Source organism: Castor canadensis, chromosome 8, assembly GCF_047511655.1.
Source record: "Castor canadensis chromosome 8, mCasCan1.hap1v2, whole genome shotgun sequence".
Classification (NCBI taxonomy): domain Eukaryota; kingdom Metazoa; phylum Chordata; class Mammalia; order Rodentia; family Castoridae; genus Castor; species Castor canadensis.
The window spans coordinates 89,306,777-89,328,636 of record NC_133393.1 but is presented as its reverse complement, the minus strand read 5'-3'; the positions used below and the strand labels follow the sequence as shown (position 1 = coordinate 89,328,636).

The 21,860-nt window shown below is 43.7% G+C and overlaps 1 pseudogene; it reads right to left on the bottom strand.

The window, feature by feature from the left end:
• Window positions 1–3,057: 3,057 nt before the first annotated feature.
• On the bottom strand, window positions 3,058–3,669 carry LOC109684088 (ADP-ribosylation factor-like protein 2-binding protein pseudogene; annotated as a pseudogene).
• Between the last annotated feature and the right edge of the window lie 18,191 nt (window positions 3,670–21,860).

The following is a 21,860-nucleotide window of genomic DNA, read 5'->3' as shown; positions in this document are numbered from 1 at the left end:
CTGTGGGACAGTGCTGGAGGATGGTCAATAGTCCAGACTATTGGTTCTCAGGGAGCCCTTCTCATACCTGGGCATCATGTCCTGGCTTGTCTCTGCTCTGTCCCCTTAATCCCCATGGGCTGTGGAACTCTGGAGATGAGCTGTTGCACTTCCTTTTCTCAATAAATTGCACTGTATTTCACATGTTTGCTTTTCACTACAGGATTCACAGAACAGACCAGGCCCAAGAGTAGAGGGAAATCAGGGGTGTGGGGTGTAATCAGGGGTAATAAAAAGGTGTAAAGGACACAGAATAGCCTTGATTTCTCCTTTTTCCGTTTGGTTGGGTTCATGTGACAGGTCTGCTCAGGGGTGTTCCTGGTATTGATGGAACACTCCAAGGTTATCTCATCTGTCTTCCACCTCTGAGCAGGCCTCTATGATCTAGTCTTGGAAGTAGAGGGTTCTATAGTTCATCAAAGGAACAGATTCCACTAAGACTTCAGCTACTTTGCTCTATCCCCACCCCAGCCAGACATAGCAAATTCTCCTCCTGAGGTCTGAGGAGGTCAATACACAACACCCTCTGTTTCCTACAGAAGTCTAAGCCAACTAAAAAATAAAATGCAAGAATGAACAAATTGTGGGCTGGGGATGAAGCTTAGGGTACTTGCCTAGCAGGCATAATACCTTGGGTTTGATTACCAGCAGTAAAGGAAGGAAAGAAAGAAGGAAGGAAGGAAGGAAGGGAGGAAGGGGAGAAGGAAGGAAAGAAGGAAGAAAGAGAATGAACAAATGGTGAGTTAATTTTGCCTCTATTACCAAGGACAGTTATTGGCGATACCTCAGTAGAATGGGTTTGTTATTACAGGACCTCAGGATTAGGCCAGATTTCCCATCTGCACAGAGGTAGCATAGGACCACAACAGGCTTTCAGGCTATCAGACATTTCACATAGGATAGCAGAACATAAGGCTGCTACAGACAGCCAGACCCAAAGAGCTGGAATAGCATTTGCTCTGTATGCCCAGCTCTTCCTTTCAAACTCAGTCATCAGGTAAGAGAGGGGTGGGACTGTTACAGCAGTGCAGATCACTCCAGGTGGAGGTAAAAGTAGAAATGGGGCCAAAGCATACCTGCCCTTCTGCCAGGATTCCTAAATTATTCTTGGAAAGCTGAAATCCAAACTCAGTTTGCACAGCCAATGAGGGAAAAAGGGAATTGAAAGATCAGGGAGAAGATATTTAGGGTTTGTGCTCCTTTTAACAATCCCCTAAACCAATCCCATCTGCATGCATTTGAGCATGGTAAAATAGTGGTTTGTGAGTCACTTCAGATCATGTCACTCCAGAAGGGAAATCAGGCTTGGATAATGACAGGGCATCTGTACATCTGCCTTATGTCCAAGGAGAGCGCTGAGGTCTGACCTTCATGTTCCCAAGCCCCAGATGGGTCTTCATGCACCCCATCTATTGTGAGGAGGGATGGTGGAGGGGGATACCAAGTGAGCCTTCTGAAATCCTTTTTGTGATGTCTTGGATTAAAAAAATCTACCTATTAGTCACAACGATTTCTTTATTTTCCATTCTTATTCTTTATTTTTGTATCTTTTTCTCTTCTTCCTCTCTTTTCAAAGTTCTTTTCCTAGATTACAAGAGCAACATATTTTGTGCAAAAATGCATAAAAGTTAGCCAAATAAAAAGAAGAATATCTTTCCCAATGATTCCACCACCACGTAGCATTTTCCTACATTCGTGCACATACAGGCACACACATATATACACAGAGATATGAACACGTACGTATATATACTTCACAGAGTAGAGTCTTACAATATGTACTGCTTTCTAACCTGGTTTTATCTAATCCATTGTGTCATTGCTACTGTCCATTTAGTCACTCAGCAACTAGGCTGAGCACTATCATTTTTCAGACACTGTACCAGACTCAAGAATATAGAACACAAAGTTTCTGCCCTCACAGAATAATGAAGGCCATCATTTTCTTTAAAAAACAAAATCAAAAGAACTAAATGATGGTGTACTTCCTTCCAGAGGTGTGCTGATGTTTTCTGGTTGGTAATGTTCTACCAAACATTGTACTAAACCAAAACCAGACAGATGATCGTGAAAGTTCTTTGCACCCTCCTCTTACCCAAACTGAGCCGGACCAACGGGATATGCTTTTCAGTAAGAGAGATTTTGCCAGGTAGAAGGATGGAGCTGGAATTGCAGAGCCTGAAGATCATGATTTTAGCAAACTCACTCTCTCACCCAACCAAAAACCTAACACATTGATTTATACAGAAAGGATTTTAAGCAAATCTGCACAAATACACTTAAAAATACATTTCTTCAATGCCTTTCAATTTCTAGTATGTAGCATACGTTAATTGGGATTTAGTAAAATAGTAATCTCAATAAAGAAAGCATTTTTTTCTTCATAGCACTAGCAATTAAGAAGTACACACCATTTAATACTTTAGCCTTAGTGTTCATCTACAAAAATGTTTTGTTTTTTTTTCAAAAATGATGCTTAAGGAAAAAAAAAAAGGCTTCTCCAGAAAAAGTAAGACTACATCAGGACTAACAGAAGCCAATGAGAAAAGAACTGCAAAACCAAGATTAGGAGTTGATTTTCAAATGTGCCTTTTGGTTAAGGACATGTCTTTCAGTTAATTCCTAGACTACCTCTAGCTTTCCCACAATAATGGGCAGAAAATAGGAGCTTCAGAATTTCTAAGACAGGGGCAGCTGGTTTGAGTAATGCCCTAGATAAAAACTCTAAAACAGTGAAAAAACCCACCCAGGTGGGTGATTGGGGTCAAAAGACTGCAACTTACAAAAGTGATTGCTGTGACCAAAGAGATGGGTGCAAAGCCTGCTGTGGTATTTGTCACAGGAGCATGTCTGCTGAGGGAAAGACTCTCTCAAGTGTCATGCTTCCCAGAGTCTTGCCCAAAGTTGTCTGATTCTCAAAAGCACCCAGAGAAGGTGTCTACTTTGGCAGGAGCTCTAGGGTTTACTGTTTTAGGCAAACAGAAGTCCTTGGAGGGTCAAGTTCATCTTTCTAATCCATCAATACTCGTCATTAGTGAAGAGCTGCAGAACAGTCAATCTTTCTAAGACACATTCTCCTATCAACAGGAAAAGCAGCCTATCCCAGTCTACTGGGACCTTGATATTCAGAAAGCTCCCAGGCCTGGAGGCTGAGCTAGTGCTGCAGATTATTCTGCCCAGAATAATCTGGGCAGCTGGCTTGGCAGGTGGTCTGCACAAGGAAATCACCACGAAATCACTGCTCAAGTCCAGTCCCTGCCTTCTTTTTCTGCTCGGCAGTCCAGAAACATCTCCAGAAAGTCCATGAATGTGGGCAGCAGTCACTTCATCTTTCTGGTCCTTGACATTGTTGTGAAAGCCACCATGTTGAATTCTGGAATCCGCTCCAGCAGCTGTTCTTCAGTATCTTTTTCTATTAAAGAAAGATATTCATGAAAATTTGGTGTGTAGGTGAATTTGTTCTCTTGGGAGCCTTTAAATTCCTGGTAGTATTTGTCCATGAACCGTCTCTGCAGTGCCTGGAATTTGGTATCCACGATAATGTTCTCTATGGATCCAACCACGCATCAAATTCCCCTTTGGATACGAAGAGATGGACAGCGCCCAGCTCTCTTCCTCTGTGGCCTCCATCACTTCTGCCGCTGCAGCCGTCCTGGCATGGCGGGCAGCCTTGGACCATCATCCAATCCCTTAGTTACCAACCTCTAGGTGCCACACTGTGCTACCTGTCAAGAATGACTACATAATACTCCCTTATGTGGATTTAACACATTTTGATGGATTTGTTATTACTATTTTTTTCACTATAATAAACATTGCTGCCATGAATGTACAGGTCTCTGAACCATTGTTCTCTTCATTAACTTCCTAGATGCGGAATTGCTAGGTTACTTAAAAGTTTTGATGTATATAATCAAACTCCTATCCGGAAAGATTTCACCAATATGTATTTTTACAAATAATATATAAGACTTTGTTTCTTCAGTTTTATGACACTGTAGTTTTCTTTTTTTAAGTTTTTAAAAATTATTTTCTTGGTTTTATTTGTCATTTGAGTACTATTGACAGTTGAGCATTACTGAAATGCACATAGCTATTTAATTTTCATTTTCTGTGACGCGTTTCTTCATTTATTTGATCCATTTTCCCCTTTGAGTAGTCATTTTGTTTTTCTTAGTAATCCGTACATACTCTTTGTAGACTAAAAAAACTAGGCATTTGTTGTAAAATGCCTTTTAGTGCAGATCTTTATTAGAGTACAATTAGATCCGGCTCTGCAGGGGGAGTGTATCTCAGTGGTAGGGTGCTTGCTTAGCATGCATGAGATCCTGGGTTTGATTTCCAGCATCACAAAAACCAAAATCAAACCAAATTAACTCCTGTCATGTTATCTTGACTGGATGAAAGAATGACACATGCTAGGTCCAGTATGAGGAAATTGCCCTGAACAAAGCTGAGACCCAGGCTCTATACTAGATCAATTTAAATAAAAATTACTGCATTAACCTGCACCCCATTAGCTTTCCTAGGGCTTCTGCCCCTTCACCTCCAGCCCCATAAAGGACCATCTTAGAGAGTAGATATTTTATTCAGTAGGAAACCCACTGAATTTTCACTCACATTTCCCCATAACTTGCAGTCTTTGTAGTCCTGTTCTACTGTGGGATATCTTTAAGGGCAACCATTTATATCAGTTAAGCGATTATTTCTACTCTACATACCTTGGGGATGTCATGTGACATTGGAACTTCTGGACTGATTGCAATTTTATTCCACTTTTCATGCAAGTGTGTATTCCAGGGTCAGGGGTAATCTCTTGCTACCTGTTCTCTGTCCATCTCCCATCTTCCACTCTCGCTTGGGGAGCTGCAGATCAGAGCCAGTAGGCATGATGACTTGAAAAACACCAAGAGACCATGAGAGTCACAAGACTATCCAGAAGCTACAGCAGAGATCAAGAACACCACCATACACGTGGGGACAGCTCCCCCAAAGCCTGGGATTCTAACTCTGAGACTGTGGTATCCTGACATGCCAGAAGAGAACTTGGACCTGGGAGATAGGGTAGGCTTTCAGGCTCCTGGACTTTCACCACTGGGATTTCCCAAGTGACACTGCACAGAGGAAGGGCTCCATGTCACTTTTCCTGCAGTTATCATCTTAAGGTGTAAGATCTTCTCTCAATTTAGTGGGCAGAGCCCCAAAATTCTGCTATGTGGGGCTGAGTTTCTACTGGCCACTATCTCTGGGCAAGGAATTAAGTGACCACTGGATTTCTCAGTATGGTTTAGTCACAAGGATGTGAATAGTGTGAATGGACGAAGTCAGCATGGTCAGCCACACAGAACACAGGTCAGAGATTTTTGTTAAGGAGATAGGTGGAGACTTGTGCTCATGTTACTGGAAAATCAGTCCTCTGGTCTCAATTCCAATTCACAAATAACAAGAACAGGGTTTTAAGGAAAAGGAAATAAGGTTTATTATTTGTCAGACAAAGAGGAGGACAGGGAGAGTCAATCTCTCTGTTGTCTCATTTCCAAGAGAAAATGTCTGCTTTTCAAAGGGGAGTTCGGGGGCTCAGTTCAAGAATGTGACAAAATACATGTACCACAGTAGGTGCTGGCCTTGGTTCTCCAGGTGTCTGGTGCCACAGCTCTGAAGCTGTGTGTCTTGGCTGGCAGGTTTACTTCCCTGGTGGTCAGAGAGACATAAGGGGTAGAAAACTGCCTGGCTTAATTGAAGAGTAAAGGATGTTAACGTTGGGCTCCCCAGCATGGAGACAAAGGGTGTGGTGGGGGAATGCCAGTTTGATTAACAAGCACAGTTACTGGCCAGCTTGCAAGCTGACTACTAAAAGTTTTTCCTTTTTTGTAGTCCTGGTTACATTTTCCCCACTGTCAATTTTCTATGGAAAATAAATGTAGCAATCATAGTGTTTCCTGCCCTTAATTAATTTGTGGACCCAAGTAAGGAGCCAGTGTTCCTCAGCAAAAGCAGCTTTTAAACATTTGTTACACTCACATGCCATGTACCAAGATGGAGATTCAGTCCCCTTCTTCCTTATCCCCTTGATGAGAGCTCCAAATGAGTCCACCAACTGTGAGCAGTGCCCAGCCTCAGTTGCTTGCAGGGCCTTTCTCACTTCTCCCCTTGGGGTTCTTTGGGCCAGGGTGGTAAGAAAGTGTGGTCAAAGCTGCCACTGTACTTTTAGTCCTTATGATTCAATGGCAGTCACCTCTCCCCCAGCAAGACTACTATCACACTCCATATGCTTCCCCTCCTCCCTCCTGAAATTTCAAGGTTATGGAAAACCAATAAATGAAGCAAAGACTTATTTAGTAATTGCTACCTTCTTGGAAATGGTTGTGAGAACCAACCACGCATAACTCATTTAGGCTTCACAAAGATCTGATGAGTTAGGTGTGATTGTCCTCACTTTACAGAGGTCAGAGTTACATTGTGCTAGAGGTTAGTTCTCAAGTGTTAGAACACAGGTAGTTGGGTCCAGAAGTCATGCTTGTAACCCTCATGCTATACTAAAAAACACTTCTTCATGATTGAGTGCAATAGGACAGTCACTGGGCCTTTTGTTGTTGCTGTTGTTTGGCGGTACTGGGGTTTGAATTCAGGGCCTCGGGCTTGCTAGCAAGCCCTCTACCACGTAAGTCACATTACCAGCCCTTTTTTGCTTTTAGTTTTGTTTTTAGATAAAGTCTCCTGATTTTGCCTCGGCTGGCCTTGGACCTCCATCCTCCTACCTCTGCCTCCTGTGTAGCTGGGATTACAGATGTGCCTCACCAGGCCTGGCCTGTCTCTGATCTTTGTATTCCATTCTTGAAGCACTACTCTGTCCTTAGTGCTGAAATTGGTCTAGCTGGCAAGGAGGACTCTTCATCAGGAGTTTGACACTACCATGGTTTCCTCTAATTCAACTTCTCCAAATCTCTGCTTTATCTCCAGTTATTTGCATTTGGACTCACAGATTTCCTGTCTAAGATCAAATAAACATTTGGTCCAAAGTCCAACTTTAAAATGGGCCTAGAGTTTGTCCATTTGGTCACATTCTCCATAAAATCAAGACCAAAAATTATGGTCTCAAAGTCTTTATGGGTAATATAGTTTATACATATTAGTGTGTTTTCCTTTTTATCTCTGTTGCCAGGGAGTATCTGTAGTTGATGATTAGAATATTTGCTTCTTCTTTTGATGAAGGATTAATATTTTTAATTTAATTCCCTTATGGGGACGAGAGGGATATGAAAAAATATAAAAAGCTAATCTCTTGGTTGAGGCTAGGTTCATGAGCAACATTAAACATGGTATTTCCAGAGAAAGAGTGATTGAATGTGAGCATTACTGTTCAATAATTTGATAATAAACAGATTATCTTCCTCATGGGGATGTTTCTAGGAATAAATAAAACCATACGTTAAAAGCACTTTATCATACTAATTTTGCACCTGATAATATGCAATTTTTGATTAGCAACTCTATTACAAACTGATTAAAGAAAGGGACTGTGTCACATAATATTTGTATCACACCATATTGGATGGCAAATGTGTACTCAATGAGCGATTGTTGACTAATGGACTGAAGAAATGATATAATGCATCTTAGAAGTTGGCTTAGCTCATAGACCATGGTAAGTACTTATGAGTGGGATATGACCATCATTATTTCTAGGGTTGCTATTGTTAATTCATTTCTGAGAAATCAGGCTCTCAAAACTAGAAATAACTTCAGAAGCTATCAAGAGGAGCCCACATTTAGAGTTTCATTCCTCTCTGAAATACTGCCCACAGTGGCAGCCAACCTTCCCACGGTGGGAACTCCATTCACCCATAGAGAATGTGGTGGAGTCCTAGCTCATTAAATTCACTCACTGGTCCAAGTTTTCCTTCTGTGGTCCTGGGGCAACCCTAATGTATTATGCACCAGAATCTACAAGTGTTTGAGGGTGGTTTTCCTCTTATCACATTCCTTCTCCAAGTGGAATATTTCTACTTCCTCTCTGCTTTGGGGCACCCCGCCCATAGAATCTTCTGACTCCCCTCCAGGTGAGGCCTGATTAGTCTAGGACAGGAGTGGGCACAGAGCCTCTTTTTGTGTATCTTTAGCTTTACCCATGACTTTGGCAGACTTCTGCTGCTGACTCACCCTGAGCTGGCGCCACTTTATACTGTCATTGTAAGGAACCAAGTCTTCCGTGACTAGCTGTATGGCTGTTTTGTTTGAATATATGTGTAGGATTTTACATTAATCTCTGTTATTCTTCTTTAGTTTTGGCTTAAGCTCCAAACTATCAAATTGTTTTTGGATTTTAATACTGCTATCCAACTAACTTGTTGCTCTTATTTGTTTCTGGTCAGTTCATTCAACCTATATGCAAAGATGTTTTTTCACTTGAGTATCTTGAAAGGAAAAAACTGCCATTTATAGCAAAAGCTGCTTTTATTTTTTAATGGAGAAGAAAAGTGTGATAATTAGCCTCAGGGAAGATAGGTCTTTAAAAAGTTTATTATGGAAAATGTCAAACAAACATAAAAATAGAGACTAGTGTAATAAACACCTCTATACTCATCACCCAGCCCAATTATCTTGTTTTATCTCTGCTCTTCCCACCCCTACAAATTATGGTGAATCAAATCTCAGATGTCGTATTTCATTCATAAGCAGTCTTTGTAAGTTTCTCTGAAATATAAGTCATATTTTCATATCATTCTTAACAGGATAACCATTAATTCCTTAATATGATCAAATATTCAGTCAGGGTTCTCATTTATTCTAGTATCTCATGACTTTTCATCAAAATTGCTTGTTTGTATCAAGAGCTAAGGAACACTCATTACATTGCAATTAGCTGGTATACATAGACTCTCTTCTTTATTACTTGTAATTTATCTGTTGAACAAATCTGGTTATTTGGCCAAGCATTTGGAAGGTGGAGATAGGAGGATTGAGGTCTGAGGCCAGCAGGGGCAAAAGTGTGAGACGCTCTCTGAAAAAATGTACTAAAAGCAAAAGGACTGAGGGTGCGGCTCAAGTGGTAGCGCTCTTGCTTAGCCAGGACTTCCAAGAAAAAAAGGAGAAAGAAATCTGGTCATTTGTCTTGTAGAATTGGTATTGTACTATGTCAGTGTCCCCTCTTCCCTCCGTGGCATTGTTAACAAGCCTTTCTGTTCCTTGTCCATATTTTCACAATGATCATACATTAAAATGGACTTTTTTGTGTGTAGTTTTTGGCATAGTTACACATGTATAGATCCACGCAACCTCTACTAACATCAGAGTGCTGTTTGTTTTAAGCAGTTCTAACATCCATTCCCCAATCTCGCTCACATTTTCCTTTTATAGACATACACTCTCCTCACCTCTAACCACTGGTATGTAACCATTGATATTTACTCTGTCACTACATAGTTCTATCTTTTTGAGAATTTCATACAAATGAGTTATGGTAGACAACTCTCTGAGATTGTCTTCTTTCACTCAGAACAATGGCTTTGAGACTCATCCAAGTTCTGAGTATTGTTTAGGGCTGTAGGCAGTTTTGCCCTCAGCCTCCAGGAGGTGATCATCAGTGAGAACCTACTTGGGTTGATCCCCAGATCTGGAAGATAAAGACTCAAGAGAAGGGGAAGACCAAGAAAGAACAGATTCAACAATAAGGCTGGGTGTGGTGGTACACGTCTATAATCTTTAGCTACTTGGGAGGCAGAGGTAGGAGAATCATGAATCTGATGCCAGCCTGGGCAAAGTTAGTGAGACCTTATCTCAGAAACAAAAGGACTAGGGCATGTTCAAGAAGTAGAGAACTTCCTTAGCATGTGGTAAGCAACTGCTTTTTATTGTGGTACCACAAAAAAAAAAAAAAAAAAGAAGATCTTCAACAAGAAGTTTGCCTCCTTCATTGACAAACTGAGACCTGTGCTCCCAAGAGCTTCTGGAGCCTGGGCACTCCGAGGCTTGGGTTCTGGCTGCAAATCTGCTCATGAGCAGAGGCTGGGCAGGCCATGACCTCTCTCCCATGGCTGAATGCAGGTTCAGGTCCTTGAGAAGCAGAACTGAGGTTCTGGAGACCAAGTGGTGCTTCCTACAGCAGCAGATGGCTGTGCCAAGGACCTGCAGTTCTTTTTTGAGTCTAGCATGGGCTGCCTCCAGGCCCACCTGGACAGGCTGCTATTGGAGCGGGCTTGGCTGGACAGGGAGCTGGGCATGATGCAGGTGCTCAAAGAGGAGTGCATCAGGAGGCAAGTGGCAGTGCTCTATGTGGCGAGGCTGTGTGTGGATTACTTGGCCACTGTGGGCCACAGACAAGCAGCAGAGACGTTATAAGTAAGGAAGAGACTGCATGGCTCATTGGTGAATGTGCTGCCTAGCGCTGTGAACATACACTCTGGAGCCAGACAGCTTGTGTTTAAGCTTGACTATGTCACTTTATTGCTGCATAATTGTAAGTAACTTGCCTAACCACTCTGTGCCTCAGTTTCCTCATTTGTAATGGGGATGATAATAATTGTTCCTACAGAATGGGGCTCACAGAGGTTTGTTGTGAGAGTTAAATGACTTAACATGAATTAGATATTTTGAACAGCACCTGGAAAATAAAGACACATTATTACTAATTATTTAATATTAATGAAAAGCCCAATATGTTAGTAAGTTTCCTGTTACTATAGCAAATACCTAAAGCAATCAACTCATAATGAGAACAGGTTATTTTGTCTTCATTTTAGAGGTTTTAGTCCATGATTGATGGTTCCATTGCTTTTAGTTCTGTGGTTCTCATGGTGGGAGGAGATAGTGGAGTAAACTGCTCACCTCATGGTCAGAGTGTAAAAGAGAGAAAGAAGAAGGGACCAGGCTCCCACAATCCCCTCCAATAACCTGAAGACCTCCCTCTAGGCCCTACCTCTTACATCAGGGCTGGGTGTGGTGGTACACGTCTGTAATTCCAGCCATGTGGTAGGAGGCATAGGTAGGAGGATTGCAGTCTGAAAAACATGAGCTCCTACCCAAAAAATAATTAAGGTTAAAGAAAGGTTGTGGGCATGCTTCAAGGAGTAGAGTACCTGCCTAGCAAGTGCAAGGCCCTGAGTTCAGAGCCCAGGACTGCCAAAAAAAAAAAAGGCTTCACCACCTCTCACTAACATCAACTCTGGGGACCAAGCCTTTAGCACATGGGTCTTCGAAGGCCACAGTAAGCAAAAAAGATTATTATTAGTAATTATTTTATTATTCTCAAAATGATATTAACTAATAAAGAAATAATAAAGTATATCAAGTGACTACTCTGTGTTAATGTTGGAGCTACAGCTGTGTACAAATTGCTCATGGTCCCTGTTTCCACAGTCTTCTGTCTGGGATATCACCACTCACGGATGGCTGAAGAGTCTGTTCCTTGGTGGTGGCTATGGCTTAGGCCTGGACTGAGAGAGGGCAGAGACAGGGTTGTTCTCTGGGAGTTCTCAGCCCCGCAGGCTGGAAGGATGCCAATTACAGCACTGACTGAGGAACAGGGAGAGACCCTGAAGCTGTAGGAGAGGGGCTCAGGCCTCAGGTGGGAGAATGGGAGAGAGATGGGAGCAAGTCAGAGGACTGAGTATGGGGAGCAGGGCTGCAGGTTGGAGGAGACTGTGTTCTGTTCACATCTACTTGGACTTGGAGGAGTACCATCTATTCTTGCACTGCATGGGCCATCACTCATCTTGTACCCTTGTGCTGGTGCTGAGAAGGGCTGGGAAGGCTTCATGGGGTCCTACAACTGAGAAGATTTCTACTTGGCTCACCCCAGTCATCCCCAGCTTGGAGTGGAATGGCAGAGCTAGGGTGGCCCAGGTCCCTCCTCTGCACTCACGAGGCAACTCTTTCTGTAGGTCTGATGAAGAGGTGATCAAGCTCTCACAGCTGAGGGTGCTTCTTAAGGAAGTAGCCAGGACCAGGACTGAGGTGGGATTGGCCAAAGCCAGGTTGGTCAGTGCTCCTCAGAGGACAGGCCCAATTCCCTTCATGCCTATGGGCTTTCTTGGAACTGGCAACCTCATTTCCCAATGTCATATTCTGCTCCTCTTATTAGGCTTGTGTCAGAGGGGCCTGGATGATAGGGATGAGAAGTGATGGGGAGGGAATGAGATGTGGAGTGTCTCCCTGAGTCTGAGACAGTTCCCAGGAGTACACCTCAGAGTGAGGGAAGGGGCACACATGAACCCTGGATGCCCCCACCAAAGGCAGAAAACAAGCCATCTTTTTGTTTTTATTTTTTAATTTATTTTTTAAATTTTAATGAGTTCAAGCTATTGATTATTTTCCATCATTGATCATGCTCTTGGTGTATATCCAAACACTCATGGTCAAGCCCAAATTCACCTAGATTTTCTGCTTTGTGGTCTTCCATAAATTTTATTGTTTTGCTTTTTGCATTTGGTCTAAGATCCATTTTTTTTCTTTTTGGTGGTACTGGGGTTTGAACTCAGGGCCATATGCTTGCTAGGGAGGAGCTCTTACTGCTTGAGCCACTCTACCAGCCCAGTTTGTTGTTTTAAAAAAATCCCTGTGGAAGCCACAAATAGCCAAGGCAATACTCAGTCAAAGAACAATGCAGGAGGTATCACAATACCTGACTTCAAACTATATTACAAAGCAGTAACAATAAAAACAGCATGGTACTGGCACAAAAACAGACATGAAGACCAGTGGAACAGAACAGAGGACCCAGATATGAAGCCACACAACTATAACCAACTTGTCTTTGACAAAGGTGCTAAAAATATACGATGGAGAAATAGCAGCCTCTTCAACAAAAACTGCTGGGAAAACTGGTTAGCAGTCTGCAAAAAACTGAAACTAGATCCATGTATATCACCCTATACCAAGATTAACTCAAAATGGATCAAGGATCTTAATATCAGACCACAAACTCTAAAGTTGATACAGGAAAGAGTAGGAAATACTCTGGAGTTAGTAGGTATAGGTAAGAACTTTCTCAACAAAACCCCAGCAGCACAGCAACTAAGAGATAGCATAGATAAATGGGACTTCATAAAACTAAAAAGCTTCTGTTCATCAAAAGAAATGGTCTGTAAACTGAAGAGACCACCCACAGAGTGGGAGAAAATATTTGCCAGCTATACATCAGACAAAGGACTGATAACCAGAATATATAGGGAACTTAAAAAACTAAATTCTCCCAAAACTAATGAACCAATAAAGAAATGGGCAAGTGAACTAAACAGAACTTTCTCAAAAGAAGAAATTCAAATGGCCAAAAAACACATGAAAAAATGCTCACCATCTCTAGCAATAAAGGAATTGCAAATTAAAACCACACTAAGATTCCACCTCACCCCTGTTAGAATAGCCATCATTATCAACACACGAACAACAGGTGTTGGCGAGGATGTGGGGAAAAAGGAACCCTCTTACACTGTTGGTGGGAATGTAAACTAGTATAACCACTCTGGAAAAAAATTTGGAGGCTACTTCAAAAGCTAGACATTGATATACCATATGATCCAGCAATACCACTCTTGGGGATATACCCAAAAGTCTGTGACACAGGTTACTCCAGAGGCACCTGCACACCCATGTTTATTGCAGCACTTTTCACAATAGCCAAGTTATGGAAACAGCCAAGATGCCCCACCACCGAGGAATGAATTAAGAAAATGTGGTATCTCTACACAATGGAATTTTATGCAGCCATGAAGAAGAACGAAATGTTATCATTTGCTGGTAAATGGATGGAATTGGAGAACATCATTCTGAGTGAGGTTAGCCTGGCCCAAAAGACCAAAAATCGTATGTTCTCCCTCATATGTGGACATTAGATCAAGGGCAAACACAAGGGGATTGGACTTTGAGCACATGATAAAAGCGAGAGCACACAAGGGAGGGGTGAAGATAGGTAAGACACCTAAAAAATTAGTTAGCATTTGTTGCCCTTAAAGCAGAGAAACTAAAGCAGATACCTTAAAGCAACTGAGGCCAATAGGAGAAGGGGACCAGGAACTAGAGAAAAGGTGAGATCAAAAAGAATTAACCTAGAAGGTAACACACACACACAGGAAGTTAATGTGAGTCAACTCCCTGTATAGCTATCCTTATCCCAACCAGTAAAAACCCTTGTTCCTTCCTATTATGGCTTATATTTTCTCTACAACAAAATTAGAAATAAGGGCAAAATAGTTTCTGCTGGGTATTGAGGGGGTGGGGGGGACAGGGAGGGGGCGGAGTGGGTGGTAAGGGAGGGGGTGGGGGCAGGGGGGAGAAATGACCCAAGTCTTGTATGCACATATGAATAATAATAATAATAGAAAAGAAAACACATCAGGCCACAGGGGGGGAAAAAAAAAGATTTTCACTGAAAAAAAAAAAAACCTGTGATTGATTTATTTTCAGGGACTCTAAGGACTCAACAGCTGCCAAACTACTCCAGCACACCGGAAGATAAGGCCAGTTTCTTGCTGCAATGGGGCATTAGTGTTACACACAACACCATCTTAGTGTTACACATGATGACTGCCTTCTGTTCCATTTTCTTTCTTTCTTTTTTTTTTTTTTTGGTGGCACTGGAGTTTGAACTCAGGACCTCATGCTTGCTATGTAGGTGTTCTTCTACTTGAGCCACTCTGCCAGCCTTCAGTTCCATTTTAAGTCACTCCTACCCAAGATGGTTTAATGATCAGAGTAAAAGTAGTTTCCACATTCCTTTATAAAAGTTGTAATTATTGACAAGTATGCATTTAACCAAATGGAAAAATGCTAATTGCTGGGTTGGTGTTTTCCCTCCCCAGGAAGTGGCTACTTCCTACATGACCAAAGTGGATCTGGAGGTCAAAGTGTAGGGTCTGATGGAGAAGACCAACTTCCTGAAGCTCCTCTTTGAGACTGTAAGGCTCTGTTGGATTCTACCATGTATTTGTAATATGATTGACACTTTCAAGCCATATATATATTCATTCCTTGCTCTTTTCCTCCATGTGTATTACCACAACCTCTATTTAGATCTGGGACCTCTGAAATCATCCATCATGAAATATCTCAACCCCCTTTCTCTTTTCTTCTCCCTCTCTGTGTCACATGTCCCTAAATGCCAGGGCTCATCGGTAACCTTCTGTCTCCTCCCCACTAAAACAGCCTGGACAGAGAAACCCATGGACATCTTTACAGCAGGGTTGGTGGCTACAGGCCTTTTTCTTCCTTAGTTTGATGACTGAAATTTTTGCCTGCACCTTGGTCATTCCATTTTTTAACAGTATCACTAAAAAGCTAACTGTGGGAACTTATGTGTGGGGAGCCTGATGATTGGATGTGAGGAGGATTGGGCTTGTGCCTGCAGAAGTCCAAGAGGGTGTCATCAGAATCCGATGATGTGTCCATCATCCTGTCCATAGATGACACCTGACATCTGACACCTGTCATCAGCGATGACAGCCTCATCGATGAGGTCAAGGCACTACAGGAAGACATCAACCAGAGGATCTGGGCTGAGACTGAGGCCCTGGATCAGGCCAAGATAGGTAAGCCAGGTGTCCTGGAGGAGTCAGTTTTCTCCTGGGCCCTTCGCTCCTGCCTAACATAGCCACCCAGGCCCCAGTCCCCTCCACTGTCCTTGAGAATAGCCAGGGACTCTCTGACAACTGGCTTACAGGGACACAGGGTTCCTAGGATCCAGACTCCTGAGAAAGTTTCATGTGATGAAGCATGGGGTTAAGCTTTCAGCGATCACTAAGAGTGTGACGAGTCATAGCTATCATTATCATCAACACCATTGGGCCAGAGCTATCTCATATGGCACTTTGTGCTTAGTGGAAAAGGCATTCCCCTGGGCAGAGGAAGCCATAGGGCCACAGCTCGGCAAGGATAGTGTGGGTTGGCCTTTCACCCACACTTGATTCCTTGGCCCAAAGTAGAGGCTCTGATTACTACCACCACTACTACCATCCTCCTCCTCATCTTCATCATTGTCAACTGCCTGAGTGATAAGCAGAGCAAACCTAGCAGGATGAGCCACAAGTTTCCCTGTTCTTGTGATTTGGAAGAACTGCTTAAAGTGATCTCCAGGTCTTTCTTTTCAGGTGTGTTCTTGAGGGGTGCCCCTGCCCTTGGACATATGTAAAAGCTTGCCCCTTGGGGTCAGGACTGTTATTTTTCCTTTTGATCCTTAACTTTCCTTGATGACAACTTCTGTCTTTCCCTTCCCAGCTTGGGGAGCTGGACACCAGGGCTGTGAGGCATACTGATGACTTGAGGAGTACCAAGAGTTGCTGGTGGAGCTTATCAGATGGTCTGGAGGCTGGAGGTGGAGATGGAGAGCACCAGGAGGCAGGAACTCCTCCACAGAGGAGAAGGGGAGGCCAGGCTCTGGCTTCTGTGTAGGTGCTGCATTTCTGGGATTGTCCATACAGTGTGGAATGCTCCCTCCAATACCAGGTTTGCAACTGATAGTTTGCTGGTAAAGTGAGAGGCAGTAGAGGGAGATGACGACCTACTCTTGTTATTTCTTTTCTCTTCACTCAAGCAAATATAGGAAGGTCGTACAGTATATACCTTGTTCTCTACCTGGTTTTGTCCCAAAGGTCTCTGGGTAGCAGCCTGCATGACCTAGGTGATCTGATCATTCTCTCTCTGCTCTGTGGCACTGAGCTGTTCAGCAATCCTGAAACACCCTTTCAATATTTACACTGGGGCGAGGAATGTCCTTTCCCACCCACTTTAACAATCTCTCAGATTTCCAAGAATGGGTCAAATATCTCCTCTATAAAACTCTTTCTCTTGCCAAGCCTACACCCTTCCCTGCTCAGTCTCTTTGGGCTCCCTGGTGTGCTGGGGTTTCCCACACCACATCATGTCCTAATGCTATTTTAAAAGGCAATGCCCTCACCGTTGAGGGCATTGGGCTCAGGGACTGTGTCCTGTCCATTGCTGTCTCCAGATTCCCAGCTGTGAAGGGCAGAGGGCAGACATTTGGGAAGAATGAATGACTGCTCCAGACATTGATGAATGGCTCCTCTGACCTCACCACTCACTGCCTATTGCCCCAGACCTAGAGACCTCAGGGTTCTTCTCTCTCACACGAAGTCCACTTGAAACCTCCCACAAAGTCACTACCCAGAGGGATGCTCTTCCCTTTTGTGGGTGATGGGCCTCTAGCACAAGGTACACCTGGGATCACAGCCCTGCTACTCTCAGCCTTGCCTTAAACACTGTTAGAAATCCCCCTCATGCTCTTCCTTTGCTAAGTCTCCATTTATTCCTCTCTAAATCAATTACTAGATGTTTCACTGTGGATTTTTTTTTCTTTTTGGTAAGTTTTATTCAATGTCACCTTGCAGGATTGGTAGGACAAGTAGAGGGAGAGCAGAAGCTATCTTCAGAGAGCAAACTGTTGGGGACAGAAGACATTGTAAGGCAAAGGCAAATCAGAGAGATGAGGGAGGATGGAGATCTGAGACAGCCAAGGATGGGAGCCCAGTAGGATGAGCCCTGGCTCTTGGTCTTAGTTTCTCATCTGGCCTTATTTTGGTGACCTGCTCAACACTCCTCCTGGCTGACTATCTCCTGGCCCTCTTGGCTCCTATCCCTGAAACCTATGTGATTATCGTATGTCCGGTGACCACCTCACAGTCCCTTTGCAAACCAGCCCTCATGCCACAGCCTTGCATTGGCCAGCTGGCTCCTGGCCTCCAGCCTCTTGTTGCATCCTGATGAATTTTCAAACCTGTAAAACCTAGGCCAATCCTTGCACCCTCACTGGGAGAGGAGGACTTGGGGATGTGGCCTTCCACATGTTTTCTGCTCATAGCATACCCTCACCTCTCCTAGTTCCCCAGCCATATGCTTCTTGAGCCTAGCTCACATGACAGACATGTTACCTGATGATCCAAGGGCTATGACTTTGCTCTTCCTTCTGGATGTTTTGAAGCCCCCCAGAAATCCAACTCTTCATGTCTGCTGGCCCTTGAGGTCAGTCCACCAGGGATGTTGATCTGTTTGATTCAGGGCAGACACTGCTAGGGCCCCTCCTATAATTCTTTTCACTTCTCAGGGGGAGGATTGAGAAGATGTACGTTTCACCAGCATATCCCATTTACTCTGCCCTCTACCCTGGGGACCTTGCTCTCCAAGTTCACTGAGGTCTCAGTGGCTTCCTCATTGTCCACATGGCACTTTGGGTCGTTTCTTCAATCTGTAGAAGCATCTGACACTGCTATAGGCTCCCTTTCTCCTGGTTTTCTCTTCACTTCTCTTACTGTCCTCTCAGTTTCTTCTGCTGCCTTCTCTTCCTCTGCTTACATCTTACAAGCTGAAATTTTGCAACATTTAAAAACCTTTTACTGAGCTACAAAATACACAAAGAAAAGCACAGACCCTAGCCAGGCATTTGGCTTGGTGAATTTTCACAAACGGAACCCACCCGTGTAAAGTACTTTGTTTAGGGAGTAGACACTCGTATCACTGGGGAAGCCTGAGCCCAGGAAACTGCTATTGTAACAGCGTAAATTAGCTTCCCATGTTTTGTTTTTTTCCATAGATGAGATTGTGCAGTTTCTCTCTGGACGCTTTGGGTCCATGTAAAGTAGTGAGATTCATCCATACTGTTTCCTGAGCTTGTAAAGATTCATTCTTATTAGCATTTCACTGGATGACTACATCCCACTTTATTCACCTGCTCTCCTACTGATGGGCACTGGGTTAGAGTTTGGCTTTTGGCTATTGGGACAAAGCTGCTGTGAACATTCCAGTGTGTGTCTTTTGGTGACCGCATATGCACTTGATGTCTTCGTGTACGCCTAGTAGCAGAGATGCTGTTTGGCAGGAGCATCTGTTCAGCTTTGGCAGATGGTCCAAGTGGTTCCCAAAGTAACTCCAGGAGCATAGGACAGAGCTGGGAGTGTCCTGTTCTTACCAACACTGGGCATTTTCTTTCATTTGTAATTTGGCTGTTCTGGAATGGGTACTGTTAAATATCTTTGTGGCTTTAATTTGTGTGCTCCATGGAGGCTAAATGATGTTGCTGCCTTTGTTGGCCATCTGGAGAACCTCGTTTGTGCCTGTCTCTTGCCCATTTTTTTTCTATTGGTGGGGTGCCTGTTTATTTCCTTGTTAATTTATGGGTTAAGATCTAATTCAGGAGGTCAGAAGTGGGGCTTGAAGGTCTGGATTTTTAAAAGCTGCCTAGTGATTTTGATGTGCAGACAGTCCTGATGGCCACTGTCCACAGTTGATGTTCCAACTCCACAGCATAGCATGAACTATCACAACCACTTTCAACCTAGACCCTTGCTTCTTCTGTATCATCTTTCCTCCTGCTTTTCTATGTCCCCTATTCTGAAAATACAAGGGATCTCTTACCAACACTCAGACCACCACATTTGAAAACCTCCCTCTCTACCAGGACTGTCTTCCTCATATTGTTCACCCACTGGGACCATTCCTACTCCTTCCTCCATACCCCACTTAAAGATTACTTCTTCTATGACACCATACCTATAGTACCTTGGTTTGTTATCAATAGCCATGACCCAATGTGCTGTGAGGAGTTGTTTACATGCTTGAAACCTCTTTCAGCAACACTGTGGGCTCCTCCAGATCACAGACTGTGTCTGTCATTCATCGTGTCTATTGGGAAGCCTGGTGCTCAACATAGGCAGATTCTTGAAAAATGATTGCTGGGTGAATGAATGGCTGTCTGGAGAGAAGACTGAGTGGACATTGGCCAGTGATGTACCTGTTAGCAGGAATGAAGTTCTAGGGGGAAATAAGGGCTGGATGCTCTGAGCAGCATGCTAGAGGACTCCTCGTGCCTGACCCTGATCCTTGCTCTAATTTTCATGCCTCTTGGTGGAAAGCAGAGCTGATGGGTAGGTTGGAATGGCATCTACCTTCTGACTCTGTTAGTCTTCAAACCTAGCTCTTGCTTAATGCTTTTGTTATTTTTCATTTGGAGTCACAGATTGAATGAAAATACATTGTGAGTCAAAAAAGGGTGTGTATCTGTGTGTGGCATGTTGCCCATTTGTTAGGTTAAATAACAGAAAGGATTTTTTGTTACCATTTTTGTTGGAACTAGGGTTTGAACTCAGGGCCTCATTACTATATCACTTGAGCCAAGCCATAAGTCTTTCTTGCTTTTGTTATTTTTCTGGATAGAGTCTCACATTTTTGCCCAGGGTTAGCCTTGGACCCTGATCCTCCTACCTCTGCGTCTCAAGTAGCTTGAATTATAGGTATGTACCACCATGCCTGGTGTGAAAGGATTTTAAAAAGTTGAAGATACTCTACAAATATCAGATAGTAGTAAGTGTTGGCATGTAAACTCAAAAGGCTATGGCTTAGATATTTTTTGTAACTAGGAATTTCTGAAGTTGCACAAAGACTGACTGGGTTTTGGGGGTGCAAGGCATAGGGCCTGCCATCCAAGTGCTTCCACTCACACAGTAGGAGCAATGGGCATCCCAGGAACTGAAGGACAGGAGAGTTCAAGGAGCCAGGCTGGTCATCCAAGGCATCATAGTGAGTCTGAGCTTTTTTCTGGTTCCTAAATGAAAGTAGAAGGGAAAAGGAGAAAGTGTTTTACGTCATAGGGTACTTCATGGTCCACAGGATAGAGGGACAGTCAGCCAGAGGAGGTCCATGCAGTGCCCAACACAGAGAAGGGGCTCAGGAAGTGGTAGCTGGTGAGTAGATGAGGGGTTGTGGGAGACGCTTTCCCTGGGGGCCTCATTAGAGACATTCTTCACAGTTGTAAACTGCATAGTATCACTAAATTCCACGGTTCCAGATTGGGGCCTTCCTGCTCATCAACTTGCAAAGTTAGGCCCTTGATCCTGACTAGAGGATATAAAATGGTGCACACAATCCATCCCCTTTGTTGGGGGGTGGAGAACAATACAAAGTGCCTCCTGAGGACCATGCTGAACACGTGTGTGGTGTTTCCCAAAACAAATCCAAATCAATTGTTCAGTCAGGTCTTGTTCCGTAGGTGGGGCTCTTGGTAGGAACCCCAAGAATGCCCTGTGGGTACCCACACAGGGAGTCTTTTCCACAGCTGAGTACGGGGTAACTAGTTCCATTCAATGGCCTTCAGATTGGGACAGAACTGAATCAGAGGTCTGGCTCTGCCACTTTTTGGCAATGGGCCCTTGGACAGGTTACCACCCCTGCTTGAGTTTTCCTCATCTGTAAAATGGAGCTACAAACCTTTCCCTCTAGGGTAGATGTGAGAGTTTTATGGAGGAGTTCTGTTCATTGTAGAACCTGCACAACTGGACTTTGTGCTGCTGTTGACTCTTTGGCTAACACAGTGCTTCTGCTTTTCAGTTTACAAAGACTTTTAATGTACTTGGCTCCCATGACCCTCCCAACTACTCTATTCAACTGGCAGAGCAGAGGCTTATCACCTCCATTTTTATCACTGGCTAAATACAGCCTCCAGGTGGCTAGCTATAGAACACAGGCCTCCCACCTCTGTTCTAGAGTTCTTTCCAACTACTGTTTCTCTGACCTTTTGGGCAGCTGGGTCTGGGTGCTTGGAAGAGATTTCCACAACCCTTGGTGCCTTCTTCTTCAGGCTGGTGCAAGTTCAAAGTTGCAGCTGCCTGGCCCAACACCTTCCCTGAGTTTCAGATGCCATGAGGCTGGCTCTTCTCAGTGACTTGTCTCAGAGCTTATCAGGTATTGAAGAATAGTTCCTTAGGGAGCAATGTTCCCTCTCAAGGATGGCCACTGGGCAGGATCATCTCCCTGGGGTGCTACAGCTCAGACTTCCCTTCTCCCATCCCCCACCTCTGCCAGGGCCTCATGCTTTCCCTGGAGCC